Here is a 16,190-nt window from a genome sequence, read left to right on the forward strand (position 1 = left end):
GCTGGTCTAGAACTCCTGGGCTCAAATGATCCTCACACTTTAGCCTCCCAAACTGCTGAGATTAGAGGAATGGGCCCCCCTACACAGCCTAGATTATTTTAACAAGTAGTGCTGCACTGCTGCTAAAAGTTCAGCAATATAAAGCATAATTAATATTTCCCATGTTTACAATATTAATAAAGTTGTTCCAGGTGATATCTTTTTACAGTGGTCTTTCCAGGTCCTAATACTGCCTTAGTACATGGCATGCCCTCAAAATTATATGATATATGAATTAATATAAAAAGGAGTCCCCAACATATTTTTTAATACTTGCTATTTTTTCATTATTATATTTACTGCAGCCTAACGTATACTAATGTCCTGTCATTCAGATTCTGCATCTTCTAGATTACCTGACATATTTCCGAGAAGGCAAATTAGTTTTTTTTCCCTCGATTTCAAATTACCTCAGCATTTCTCCAGGTGTATCAGAATTCTTGGGGATTAGACAACCACATCCTGGTATGGACTTAGAATACCCAAGAATACCCAGAATAGCTAGTAATTCCCTCACATACATCTGGGTACTTTGTACATATCACTACTGTGGTGTTTATCACTTTTGTTTTTTCATTTTATTTTTATTTTTGTTTGTTTTTGTTTTTAGACAGAGTTTTGCTCTTATTGCCCAGGCTGGAGTGCAATGGCACGATCTCAGCTCACTGCAACCTCTGCCTCCCAGGTTCAAGCGATTCTCCTGCCTCAGCCTCCCGAGTAGCTGGGATTACAGGTGCGTGCCACCATGCCTGGCTAATTTTTGTATTTTTAGTAGAGACGGGGTTTCACCATGTTGGCCAGGCTGGTCTCGAACTCCTGACCTCATGATCCGCCTGCCTCGGCCTCCCAAAGTGCTGGGATTACAGGCGTGAGTCACCGCGCCCAGCCACATTTATCACTTTTAGTACTTTTTTTTTTAACATCTGTCTCCTAGTCTGAGCTTTCATTTTTGCATTTCTGATACGGAAAGCATTGTCTGATGGGAAGTACACTCAATAATTGTAGAAAAGAGGGAAAGTTTCTGCAGTTGGTAAAACATTCTGGTCCAGAAGTTTTATGAAGGGCAAATGGGACAGTGTATGTGAAGTGTTTTATGTAGGATCTGGCACATGGTAAACAGTATATGAAAGGTAACAAAAACAGCAAAGCAGACTCTCAGGAAAGATTAGAGTCAGATAGTAAGGGCATAATCCACTAGATTTCTACACAGTGACTTTCTGTTCAAGGCTTAAAGGTAAGATCATTTGTATCCCTAAAAATGTCACTTCAGGCATAGTTGGATTAATTCTAACCTAAAGAGCAAAAAGAAGAGATATTTCACTCATAGGTGGGATTGAACAATGAGAACACTTGGTCACAGGAAGGGGAACATCACACACCAGGGCCTGTTGTGTGGGGTGGGGGAGGGGGGAGGGATAGCATTAGGAGATACACCTAATGTAAATGATGAGTTAATGGGTGCAGCACAGCAACATGGCACATGTATACATATGTAACAAACCTGCACGTTGTGCACATGTACCCTGGAACTTAAAGTATAATAAAAAAAGGAGATATTAACATGCTGTTTGTTTAACATTAGTTGGAATATTATGTTGTCTAGAATAACTGTTAGCTTACATTAGCTCTATTATTTAAGGAACTGTCTACACAATAAGTAAACTTCCAATTTGAATGGTTCTAGCATAAAGAAAAGACAGATAATTAAGGTGATGGATGTCCCAAGTACACTGATTTGATCTTTACAAATTATATGAATGTATTAAATTATCACGTTCCTCAAAACTGTGCACATCTATTCTGCATCAATAAAAAAATAAGTAAACTTTTTACCTTAGGATAAATTAACAGTATTTGCAATGCAGTTAGATGGCATAGGATTCTTACCATTCTTACACACTTCTTTTTAAAAATACAAGTTGTTGGCCATGGTGGCTCATGCCTGTAATCCCAGCACTTTGGGAAGTCAAGCCAGGAGGATTTCATGAGTCCGGGAGTTTGAGACCAGCCTGGGCAACATAGTGAAACCTTGTCTCTACAAAAAATAAAATTAGCCAGGCATGGTGGTACATACCTGTAGTCCCAGCTACTCGGCAGGCTGAAGCAGGGGGATCCCTTGAACACAGGAGGTCGAGGCTGCAGTGAGCTGAGATTGTGCCATTGCGCTCCAACCTGGACAACAAGTGAGGCCCTGTCTCAAAAAAAAAAAAAAAAAAAAAGCGCAAGTTAAAGACTATAACAGAAATATTAAAACTTAGTCTTGTTTCTTGGTTTGTACCAGTTCAAACTGGTCCAAGCCAAATGATAGGAATTTATAATAAGGATATGAGTTTTTGTTTTTGTTTTTTCACAGACCCTGAGAGTAGACATGTAGGCAGGTCACACAAGTGAAGAATCGGAACACCTTTAGATAGGCAAGCAGCACCCCTCCATTTCTTGCCTCTGAGTCTGTCTGTGCTTCTGTTTTGTTTTCTTTCAGGGCCTACTGCAGTGCATGAAGGTGGTATGGACTCAGAACTCTGAAGTCTGAGGAGACAAATACGTGCCCACCATAACAACATCACACAATACCTAGAGTCAAAACAGTTATCCCTATTCCTACCCCCAACTGAGTTATTCAATAAAGCCTGCCTTATGGAATCTGTTTTCCCATGTATAGTTTATATAGTTACATAACAATTAGTTTTTTCCATATACTTAGGATAACTACATGTAATTTAGTATTCTGCTGTTTTCACTTACATATCACATACATTTTCCTGATACAGGTACATAGTCTTTATATTTGTCCTTTTTCACTTGACTGCTATGTTTCTCAAATTGATATACTGTTGTTTCCTAAGCCAGTTATATATTGTTGAACATTTAAATTACTCCCTTTTTTGGTTTGTAAATAAACATTGTTATGATATAGTTTTTGTTTGGTTGGTTTATGATCATTTCCTGGGAAAGTATTCTCAAAACTGAAATTACTGAATCAGTGGGAGTGAACACAGGTGTGTCTTTTAAAATATTTTATCTCACTGTGGTTTTGATTTGCATTTCTCTGATGGCCAGTGATGATAAGCATTTTTTCATGTGTTTTTTGGCTGCATAAATGCCTTCTTTTGAGAAGTGTCTGTTCCTGTCCTTTGCCCACTTTTTGATGGGGTTGTTTGTTTTTTTCTTGTTAATTTGTTTGAGTTCATTGTAGATTCTGGATATTAGCCCTTTGTCAGGTGAGTAGGTTGCAAAAATTTTCTCCCATTTTGTAGGTTGCCTGTTCACTCTGATGGTAGTTTCTTTTGCTGTACAGAAGCTCTTTAGTTTAATTAGATCCCATTTGTCAATTTTGTCTTTTGTTGCCATTGCTTTTGGTGTTTTAGACATGAAGTCCTTGCCCATGCCTATGTCCTGAATGTTATTGCTTAGGTTTTCTTCTAGGGTTTTTATGGTTTTAGGTCTAACGTTTAAGTCTTTAATCCATCTTGAATTGATTTTTGTATAAGGTGTAAGGAAGGGATCCAGTTTCAGCTTTCTACATATGGCTAGCCAGTTTTCCCAGCACCATTTATTAAATAGGGAATCCTTTCCCCATTGCTTGTTTTTCTCAGGTTTGTCAAAGATCAGATAGTTGTAGATATGCGGCGTTATTTCTGAGGGCTCTGTTCAGTTCCACTGATCTATATCTCTGTTTTTGTACCAGTACCATGCTGTTTTGGTTACTGTAGTCTTGTAGTATAGTTTGAAGTCAGGTAGTGTGATGCCTCCAGCTTTGTTCTTTTGGCTTAGGATTGACTTGGCGATGCGGGCTCTTTTTTGGTTGCATATGAACTTTAAAGTAGAGAAATGCAAATCAAAACCACAATGAGATACCATCTCACACCAGTTAGAATGGCAATCATTAAAAAGTCAGGAAACAACAGGTGCTGGAGAGGATGTGGAGAAATAGGAACACTTTTACACTGTTGGTGGGACTGTAAACTAGTTCAACCATTGTGGAAGTCAGTGTGGCGATTCCTCGGGGATCTAGAACTAGAAATACCATTTGACCCAGCCATCCCATTACTGGGTATATACCCAAAGGACTATAAATCATGCTGCTATAAAGACACATGCACATGTATGTTTATTGCAGCACTATTCACAATAGCAAAGACTTGGAACCAACCCAAATATCCAAGAATGATAGACTGCATTAAGAAAATGTGGCACATATACACCATGGAATACTATGCATCCATAAAAAATGATGAGTTCATGTCGTTTGTAGGGATATGGATGAAATTGGAAATCATCATTCTCAGTAAACTATCGCAAGAACAAAAAACTAAACACCACTTATTCTCACTGACAGGTGGGAATTGAACAATGAGATCACATGGACACAGGAAGGAGAACATCACACTCTGGGGACTGTTGTGGGGTGGGGGGAGGGGGGAGGGATAGCATTGGGAGATATACCTAATGCTAGATGACGAATTAGTGGGTGCAGTGCACCAGCGTGGCACATGTATACATATGTAACTAACCTGCACAATGTGCACATGTACCCTAAAACTTAAAGTATAATAATAAAAGAAAAAAAAAGTCTCCAAAAAAATATATATATATATTTTATCAGCTTCCTCTCAAGAAGGATTGTACCAACGTGTGTTGCCACTAGAAGTATATGAGTTTGTCTCACCGTGCTTCAAAATTTTTCAAAACTGGTAGCTTATTCACACTGGAACATATGAATTGTTCAACATTTTAGAAAATATATATATGAAAACACTTAAATGGACTAATCACAAGCATATGTAAATATGTAATAAGTTCCACCACTGATTAAGCCAGTGATCCTGCTAGCTCAGTATCTTGAGACCTAGTTAAGGTCTTTTGTGTTAAATTCACCAATAGCGTTTCAAAAAAAAATGTTACTTTTTATTTCTGAAGGCTTTTGCAAAGGAATGGCTTTGGTTTTATGACCAGTTTTGTCTTTGAAATTATCTGTCTAGACTTTGGCCAAGGTGTTCTATTAATTGTCAAATGTGATTGAATTTAATCACATGTGTCTTTCTAGTTTACTTTATAAGGTGTTCCTGCACATCATAAAAAAATGCCCACAAGGAGTCAAATTACGTTATTCCTAGATTTGATACTGTTTTATATTATTGTTATATAGGCTTAGATAAGTATGTTGTTGTACCTTCAGAAGCCATATTTTAGCTACAGGTAAAGCCATTCTTAATTAGAATAGTATATAAAGCATACACATGGGAAACCAACATTATTCAGCATGTTTTGCTATTACTAACAACAATTTATGTTATTTTAATATTGTAAATAGTTCTGGAATTTTATTTTCTATATATTGAATTACATTAAATAAGTAAATTTTCTCTTTAGTAGCTTATTTCCTGAATCTGCGCATTTGATATCATGCTATTGATTGGTAAGCACCAATAAATATCTATGTTAATTTCTAAAAAATAATGTCATAAAAATATGGAAGATTTTCTGGCAGAGATTTTCATTAGCCAACTGGTGGCATTTTTAGTAAATGCCAAAAAGTAATATGTGAATATATAAAACATCAAATGTTTAGCATAAACTTTATAAATAACAGAAATGCCTAGTAGAAGAAAGTATACAGATATTGTCTGCTAAAATAAAGATTTATAAATTGACTATATGAAAAAATATAATTAGTCTCTTGAACTGAACAAATTGATTATAGTTCTGGTTTTGTTTTCTGTGTCTGTGGAAGTCATAGTAAATCAAGAAAACGTACAGCTTGAATTCTGCTGTTTTTTTCCTTACTACCTAGTTTGCTTACATTTTTTTGTCCTCCCTTGAACTCACTTTCTCCAGACTTTGGGTATGTCATGGGCATAAATCAAACCACTCAGATCCACTTTTGGAGGTTGGTGTTGCTTTTAAAGCACATCCTTGTATCTGTTCTCCTTCCACTACTAGTCATTACAGAACTGACCAAAAGCTATCAACCACACAAAAGCTTCTGATGCAAAGAATTTGACAACCCATTAGCTAGAAAACTATTCCCTGAATAATCCAAAATCGATTGAAGCCTTTCCCCCACATATAACATTATTCTGCCATTCCATTCATTTCTGCATTCCTCTTTTGTATAGTCTTGGGAAACATAGATCAGTGATGTAGTTGCAAAAGACATCATGATACCAAATAGGAAACAAGGATTTGGAAGACACTTTGGACCTCTTAATTTCCAGGCCACTTGATAGCAGATACAGTTCATTACACAAGAAAATTGCTTGATCTTGGGAAAAGAGGGTGTGGAGGTGAGGGAAAATGTGTTAGTCACCAAGACGGTTCACCTTGCAATTCAATCATTTAGATCTAACTGGAGAACGATTGCTGCCATGTTCCAGAAAAAGAATGAAAGCCTCATTTCACAATAAGATGGTGAATGATACATCTTCTGTGTTTAGATTCTAGAAGAAAGGAAGGTTCTTTATTCCCCACTCTCCTCCCCTCCCCATCTACCCATTATTCTTCATAACTACAAATCCCATGGTTAAATTCTGTTGTACTCAATAAACATAAACTCAGAGCTCTGCCAGCACAATATTCTAAAGCATAAAGTGTAAATATTTAGAAAAAATATGAGAAGTATTTTAGTGGATATTTTGTTATATGTTCAGTATTTATATAAATGTTTCCATAATATAAACAATTTTGAATGACATAATTCTTTCTCTACTTCCTCTTCTCTAGTTGGGCAGTTCTGTGAACACAAAACATCTCCTTCTCTGACGTTTCACTTGTCAGGAAGATCCTCTCATTTCCCACCCTTTACCCCTCCCCATCTGTCGTTTATTCTTTTTTGATTCCTCTAGTCTCTGACCACCCACCTCAAATATCTACCATATTTGTGTTATAATCAATTGTTCCATGCCTTATGCTATAAACACTTTTATGATAGACACCATTACTAATAACTTCTGTTATAGTGATGATCACATCTGAAAAACATTTTTAAAATAGATATACCATGGATATACCATCTATGGCTGGTATGGGGCAAGGGTTCTAATTGGAAACTGATATAGAAGGAGATCACAGTTTGTCTCAGAGGAGTAAATAACCTGAACCTAACCCAATAAGAAGCACAAAGGCTGAAAAAGTGATAACTCTTTTTAAATGAGCTACCGAGGATTAACCATTGCATATGGTATTTGTATATTGTATATCTGAGTCCTGTGAGCTAAGGAAAAAAAGATTGATTTTTGGAGCAGGCATCTTTACCATGACTAGGCAAAATCAAAAAGGGAAATAGCAGTCAGAAGTTGATAGATGTCCACTATCAAAAACAACTTAAACTCTGATTTAGAGTTTAATAGCTCTGGAATAAAAATGGATCTAGATTGCCCATGAATGTAAGGACACATAATAATACATCTCTGGAGTTATGGAAACAGAAAAGGTCAAGAGTATATCTTCTCGAGAGTATACCTTTCATGGAGACAACTAAGCTGGGAGAAAAGCTAATATTGCATTGCTGGTAGCATAACCCACAAATATCATTAAAAATTCTTTTGGAACATAAAAAATTTATGTTAATGTAGTATATGGAACCAAGAGGTAATAACTATAGTAGTTCCTTTTGGACCAAAATAAATTGCCAACCACATATATAATTAATTTTCAGAACTCTCAAGGTATTATGTCTTCAATATGCACCTTCTAAATTAGTTAAATAGAGGAATCAAGAAATGGTAGAAAGAGGGGTGAAGGAAAGAAAATTTTTTAAAGATATCACAAGACATAGTTGTCATAGGAAGAAATTTAAACAGCAGGGCAACCTTTCTCAAAAAGATGTATCACAAGATTACCTCTAGTCAAAAATGACTGCAGAGTAGAAAGAAATCTCAGAAGCCTACCAAAAAGGTAATTTAGGCAAAGGGAAGGAAGGAAGGGAGGGAGGGAAGAAGGGAGGATGGGAGGGAGGGAGGGAGGGAGAAAAAAGAAAAGAATTCCCTACCACCACATTAAAAAAAAATGTTTTAGGACACTTTAGAGTCATTGTGTCTCAGACCCCCAAAATTGATTTCCATAAGAATAAAGATAGTTTTACACAGAGACACATACACATACACACGGTGTAGTGACTGAGAATCTTAAAAGAGTAAAATGAAACAAAATGTGTATTAACTGAATATCTCAGAAAAATGATTATGATAAAAAGATAAGGGCCTAGCAACACTATCCAAAGGGGAAAAATAAACTGGAAAGAATGTAAACATAAATACAACTAATACAATTTTTCCAGAAGGAAATGTCAACAGAGAATACCTTTTAAAAGTTGTTCCAGTGCTGGGAAACCTAGATACCCACTTGCAGAATGAAATTAGAACCTTATCTCATATCATACAAAAATCAACTCAAAATGGGTTAAAAACTTAAACATAAGATCTGAAACTGTGAAACTACTCAAAGAAAACATAGGGAAACAGCTCTATGACATTGGTCTGGGCAATGATTGTTTTGGATATGATGACAAAAACACAGGCAACAAAAGCAAACATATAATAGACAAATAGGATTACATCAAAAGAAAAAGCTCTGCATAGCAAAGGAAACAATCCGCAGAGTAAAGAGACAACCAATGGAATGGGAGAAATATTTGCAAAGTATTCATCTGATAAGGGGTTAATATCCAAAATACATAAGGTACTCAAACAACTCAGTAGGAAGAAAACAACTCAAATAAAAAATGAACAAAGTACCTGAATAAATAAACATTTCTCTAAAGATGACATACAATGGCCAATAGATACGTGAAAAAATGCTCAACATCTCCAATCACAAAACCACAATGAATTATTACCTCCTACTTGTTAGAATGGTGATTAACAAAAATGAAAGAGAACAAGTGCTGGCAAGAATGTGGAGAAAAGGGAACGCTTGTAGACTGTTGGTGGGAACGTAAATTAGTACAGCCTCTATGAGAAACAATATGGAAGTTTCTCAAAAATAGAACTGCCGTATGATCCAGCAATCCTGCCACTGCCATATATATCTGAAGGAAATGAAATCAATGTGTTGAAGAGAGATCTGCACTACCATGTTCACTTCAACATTATTCACAATAGCCAAGATATTGAACCAACCTGAGTTTCCATCAGAGGATGAATAGATAAGGAAAATGTGGTATATGCACACAATAGAGTACTATTCAGCCCTAAAGCAGGAAATCCTGTCATTTGTGACAGTGTCCTGAAGGGCATTATATTAAGTGAAATAAGTCAGGCACAGAAAGAGAAATAACGCATGATTTCACTTACATATGGAATCTAAAATGTTGAACTCATAGATGCAGGGAGTAGAATGGTGGTCACCAGTGGCTAGAGGGTGGAGGAGTTGGAGAAATGTTGCTCAGAGGATACAAAATTTCTGTTAGGAGGAATAAATTCAAGAGATCTGTTGTACATCATGGTGCCTATAGTTAATAACAATATGGTATATATTTGAAAATTGCTAGAAGAGTAGACTTTAAGTTTTGTCAACACAAAAATTATATGAGGTGATGCATATGTTAATTAGCTTGACAGGCTATTCGTAATGTATTTATTTATCAAAAGATGTTCTACATCATAATTATATACAATTTTGTCAATTTAAAAAAAGTCATCCAAGTCATTAACAATGGTGTTAGAAAAAAGAAATCACGGTGAAATAAAATGATTATTTAAGGGATTCTGAGTAGAGCTAACTATTGGTTTCAGGCATAGTAATTATTGTTCTTTCAGTCGAGAGGGAGGTCAATGTAGTAGGTCATTACAGAAAATACTGCTAGAATGTTTTTAGAAAACTGGATAGATCTGCATACCTATGTAGGATAAAATATTAAGAGACCAAATATTAAGCCAAATATGTCAAAACGTGCCGTTTAACCTTCTAACCCTAGTTTGGATCCAAGGGAAAGTGCCAAATCTTTTTTAAAGAGAGATACTTAAGAATTCCTTTATTCATTTTTCTGACAAATATTTATTGACCTGCTTCTACGTACCCAGGCACCACTCTAAGTTCTTAAGATACATTAAGGAATCAGATAGACAAAAATCTCTGCCTAGCAGAATTTATATTATAGTAAATGAGACACATAACATGCAACAAATGCAATAAATAGGTAAATTACATAATGTGTTTGAAGAGGATTAAATGCTATGAAAAAATAGAGCCGGGTAAGAGTGATTGGAGTTGCAGAGGAATTGTGATTTCCTCTTTTAAGTTACAAGACATGAAAACTTGAGTGCCTCTACAACATGTTTTCAGAAAGGTGCACACCAGGTATATCAAGGGGGATGTCTGTGGAGCCAGGCATATCGAGGGCAGGGGGTGTCCAGTAAATGAGTGTTTGATTTTTAACTACTTAATAATTATTGAATGGTTCAAAGCAGTTGTTATAGCAGAAAGTAAGGTGTAGAATTCTCAAAATAGAAATACACAGTTTTTCATGAGTTCTATAATAAACAAAATCTGTGGTGTCTCCCATTAGCTGAATCTCTAACACCTGTTCTCTTTATTTACCTTACTTTTGTTTTTCGTTTTGTCAAATACCATTTCACTACTGTTTTAAAACAAAATAATTGAACGTATGTGCAGTTTTAGTCACAAAACATTTACATTTTTTCCATCAATGTTAATGATAATATAATCATCTGTTTGTATGTTTATGAAAAGAGGAATGATTTATTTAACTACCACAGATAAATATGTGCAGCTCCTGCGTTTGAGCAGGGACCGAAGAATATGAAGAGATTTACTAACTTAGGGATAGGCTAGGGCCCTTTGGCTTGGCTTCATGTATCTTTTGCTTAGCTTTTTTAACTTTATGCACCTATGTTACTGCAGTAATAGTCTCAGTAGGGGTTATTGTTAATAACACTCAAATTCAAGACCATATAGATATTGGAACCTCTGCTTTTTTTTTCTCAACCCTTGAAAAAAACATTAGAATTAAGAAAGTAATGTATTATTATTAAGCTACAGTAATAATAGCTCTAAAGAGCTTTATGCTCTTTACCAGTTAAAATCTCACTTAATCCTATAATAACATTATGATGTCAGGATGTCAGTGTTCCTTGGAACCTGAGAAAGAGGTGACTTTATCAAGGTCACCAAACTAATGGGGTTAGTTATGGGTTGGGTCAAGAAGAATACTACACAGTAACAAACAAACAGCAACACCTAAGTTATTTCTGTTTAAGGGACTTGGTTTTGTTGTAAAACCTGGAAAAGTATTTAATAGAGTTTACCAAATCTAGATTTAGCATTGTTTAAGTCAGTGCCCGTCATTACATGACTAAGCATCTTTCCTTTCACTCCACTGTTCTGTTTCCTGCCCCAGCCAGCAGCTCTGCTCACCTCATCTCACCTTTCCTTTTCATCTCAGGAGGGTAGGAACAGAACTGTTATAATCTCCAGCAAGGGAAGCAACCAAGTATGTAAAAAGAATTGTAATTGGCTTATTTTTAATCTTATGCTCACTTAGTGTATGAACTGTAAACTTTTTAAAAGGTGAAATACAACCCTTACCCAGCTCTATTTTTTCATAGCATTTAATCCTCTTCACATACATTATATAATTTGTCTATTTATTCCATTTGTTGCACGTTACATGTCTCATTTACTATAATATAAATTCTGCTAGGCAGAGATTTTTGTCTCTTCTATATCATCTCTTCTATAATAATTCTTAATCATAATTTTTAAGCCTGAAAAATTCTCAAATGATACTGTAAAAATTAATATTTCAAAGCCAGTTTTTAAACACTCTCTCTATAATTTATGAGTGAAACCAAAATTTTAGAGTTGAAATTTTTGAACTATTCCAGTCCCAATTATTACAGATGTAGAATTGCTAAACACTGGGTCATTTTAGTCTTCTATCAATTAATGAGTTTCTAGAACATTAATTGCCATAGGCTTTGCTTCAGGTCTCTCTTTCCTAAGTCTGGTCATTAACTAGACTTGCAAAAGAATAACCTACGGCATTTTGTTTTATGAAACAGCAGCAACAAAAATTACTATTCTTGAAATCTAAAGGATTTTTTTCTTGCAGTTCAAAAATTTTAGAGTCTTTTAAGACTCTTTTTTTTTGCATTCTAAGACATTGGTAGACAAATTTAATTGCATATTGAATAATGAGATGAAATTTAGCATTATCGAACAGGAATGACCCACCCACCCACTCCCAGATGAAAGCATCGTATTATTTATTGAGTGTGTCTAAAGATTAAAATAACTTCCCAGGTAAGGAGACTTAGCCTCATTCCAGATCTTTACAGGATTATTAGGATAGTCTTCCTTATTGTTCAAATAGGTACTACTTTTGGGTTTGGGGATTTTCTGCCTGGTTTTCTTCTTAACTAGAAAGAAGGGAAGTCCCTCTCCTTGAATATGGAATTCCGTAGCCTCTCATCTACTCAAGGACTTTTATCCTGAAGTTAACCTTCTTTCTTCTCCATCAGTATCCCCCTCAGTAATACAACGTGCTGTAATATTGTTACAGCCAGTGGTAGGTTCTCTGTCCTCGTGCTCCTTCCTGTGGCAAATCCTCACGATTGGTCCTCTATCCTCCTTGAAATACTTCCTGCACTTGGCCTGTAGGACACCATGCTGTACTCGCCTGGTTTCCCTAATGCTTTTCTAGCTACTCCTTTCAGGCTCCCTTACTTGTTGATCCTCCTCTCCCCGAACTATCAACATTAGACTGCCAGGGCCCAGTCCTTGCATGTCTTTCCTTCTCTGTCCACGTACCTTCTCTAAGCGATAAATATTCTTAGCTTTATGCCAATCATCTATATGCCAGTGGCTCCCAAATAAATATCTCCAGTCTGAATCAATTAACTCCAGGCTTAATTGGCCTTTTTATTTGGATGGCTAATAGACACTGCAAACTTAAAACTTCCCCAAACTGAGCTTCGGATACCAACCCCACTCACCAAATCTGTTCCTTCTGCAATCTCAATCTTTTATTTCACACAGTAGTAATTCCATCCTTTGAAAGGCTTGGGCCAAAACCTTGGGGTTAAACTTGACTATTCTTTTTCTTAAACCCCTTGTTCAATTCTTAAGAAAATTCATACGTTCTTTTTTCAAAATACATCCAGAATTTGACTATTTTAAATCAGTTCCCCTCCCACTACCTGGGCTTAGCCACCATCATCACTCACCTGCTGGCAGGTGAGTGTGATCACCTCCCCCGCTGGCATTTCTTGTTTCTACCTTTGTCATCTTTCAGCCTGTTTCAATAGAGCAGCCAAAGTAATTCTGTGAAAACATAAGTAGATCATGGTTTTGTTCAAAACTTCCAATGACTTCACCTCTTAGTAAATTATAGCCAACATTCTTACAATGGTCTTCAAGGTCTGCATGGTCTGTCCACACTCAACTCTCCAACGTTATGTCCTGCACTCTCCATCCTTCACTATTCTAGCCACATCCACCTCCTCAATGCTCCTTGAATATACCAGGTACGTTCCTACCTTAGAGCAGGGGTTAGAACCAAGGCTTTTCACATTCCAAAGACTATTCTAAATCTAAATAATTTAATAGAGACTCTCCAGAAATCCTAATGAGAATATTCTCATAAAATGTACTACTACCTTAATCACATACTCGTTTTTAAATGCCCTTATTCAAAGGAATTCTAAACAGAGTACTTCATTCTCCTGGGTTATTTCCAAAAATCTGGTATAAACAATTATGAGACTAACTAGAAAAATATCTAACAGTTATTTGACATCTGATATGTACATACTAACTATGAGTGATTCAACTAAAAGCATCTAAATACAGTCAGCAAATGTTTATTTAGTATCTATTAAGTGCTACCATCTACTCTAAACTCATAGGTTTCAGGTCCTGTGTTTGGGGGATACAGTGGTAAAAGATACATACACATATACACACATGCATGTACATGCACACACATATATACACATGCCTAATAAAAAACGTACACCTCTATACAGAACACCGTAAAACATATATACACATATAGTGTGTGCATGTACATGCATGTGTGTATATGTATATATATAGAGAGAGAGAGAGAGGGAGAGAGAAAGAGAATAAGAGAGAAACTGGAGAAGGCCCAAGTGATTCTGAAAAAGGGACTATTAAGTGCCTTTGTCCAAAAGGAAATATAACATATGGTTATTAAATGAATCCAAGAATGCAAGTTTTGTTCAACATCATAATATCAGTTAATGAATTCATCATATTAACAAAATAAAAATTATCTCAATTTTGATAATTTTAAGATCACCTTGATTATCTCTATCTCAAATTTGCATAAAACACCTCTGATATATTCAACATTCATTAATGATGTAAAGAAAGCTCTTTAAAAACTAGGAATAGAAGGAAATTTACTTAATCTGATGAAGAGTACCTGAAAAAACCTTATATCAAACATAGTATCTCTCACTAGGTTCCAAGTGAAATAATGATGTCTAATCAGTATTATAATGGATAGTCTAGCCAGTGCAATAAGGCAAGAAAAAGACATAAAATGCATAAGGATCAGAATGTAAGAAATAAAATTAATCATTCAGTGGTGATATGATTGGGTCACAGAAAACCCAAAAGAATCTTCTGATAAAGTTTTAGAATGAATAAGAACATTTAGCAAGAATGCTAAGTACAAAATCAATACACAAAAATTGGTTGTAATTCTCCATACCAGAAATAAACATCATCTAGAAAAAAATTAAAGACATCATAAAGAACAGTTCTTCAAAGCATCAAATACCTAGGAGTAAGCCTAATAAAAAATGTACACCTCTATACAGAACACCATAAAACATTTTCAAAAGCATAGAAGACCTTAATAAATATGTATGCATTGGACGATGTTAGTTCTCCCTACATTCATTGGGTTTAATGTAATGAATATATTCAAACATATTCAATAAAAGTTCCAGTAGGTTTTTATGAAAACTGACAAGCTGATTCTAAAATTTACATGGAAATGCATAGGGCCCAAAATAGCTAAGAGTCTTGAAGAAGAAAAGGAATTACAGAGAAATTATAAAACAAAGTAATTAAGAGTTTGGATTTTAAAAAAAAGGCTAATGAACCAGAAAGGAGAGTTCAAAAACTGATTTATATATATTTAGACTCTTGATTTGTGACAGGTGGCATCTTTTCGATAAATGGTGTTGAGTCAATTGGCTATCCATATGGTAAAAATGAAACTTGACCCTGAATTAATACCATACACAAAAATCCATACAAGCAAATTGTAGTGATTGTATATAAATATGAAATTTCAAACATTAAGCCTTCCAGAAAATAAAATACAAGATTATTTTCAGGTTCTTAGGCGAGGCCAAGTTTTGTTAGAATTAAAAAAGCATTATCTAAAAAGAAAAAGATTGATAAATTAGACTGTGTTAAAATTAATAACTTCCATCATTTAAAGACATCAAGAAAGTAAAATTGAAAACCACAAAGTAAAAGACCCATACATTTGCAGCCTGTATAACCAAAAAAGAGCTCATACCAAGACTATGGAAGAACTACAGATGAGTAAGAAATATACAGATAACCAAATAGAAAAGCAAGCAGAAGACTTCAACAGAGCTCCACAAAGCAGGATATCCAAATGGCCAATAAAGCTATGGAAAAGGGCATCATTACTCTTCAGGGGAACGGAAGACAGAACCATAAAAGAGATGTCACTTCAAATCCACCAGAATGGATAAAACAGAAAAGCCTGGCAGGGCTCTGTGGAGAGGATATAGAGCAGTGGACACACATATATTGCTGGTAGGAATGTAAATTGGTACTGGCAGTTTAGAAAACTATTCTGTATTATATACTAAAGCTGGCCAGACTCAAGCCTTATGACCCAGCAAAATTCCACTCCTAGGTGTAACTGCATACATATGTGCACCTGCATACGTAAGTGCAAAGACATGTACACACATGTCCACAGCAGCACATATATAAATAGCAGTGTGAAATGTCCATTCAAACAATGGGCATTCAAAACACTGACCATTGTGTTTCCATTTATATAAAGTTCAAAAATAGACAAAACTAATCTATGGTGATAAAAATCAGAATATTGGTTACTTCTCAGAAAGTGAGAGGGTTTAGATATGGAGAGGGACCAAGAGGAGGATTTTGGC

The sequence above is a fragment of the Gorilla gorilla genome, chromosome 8 (assembly GCF_029281585.2).
Source record: "Gorilla gorilla gorilla isolate KB3781 chromosome 8, NHGRI_mGorGor1-v2.1_pri, whole genome shotgun sequence".
NCBI lineage: Eukaryota > Metazoa > Chordata > Mammalia > Primates > Hominidae > Gorilla > Gorilla gorilla.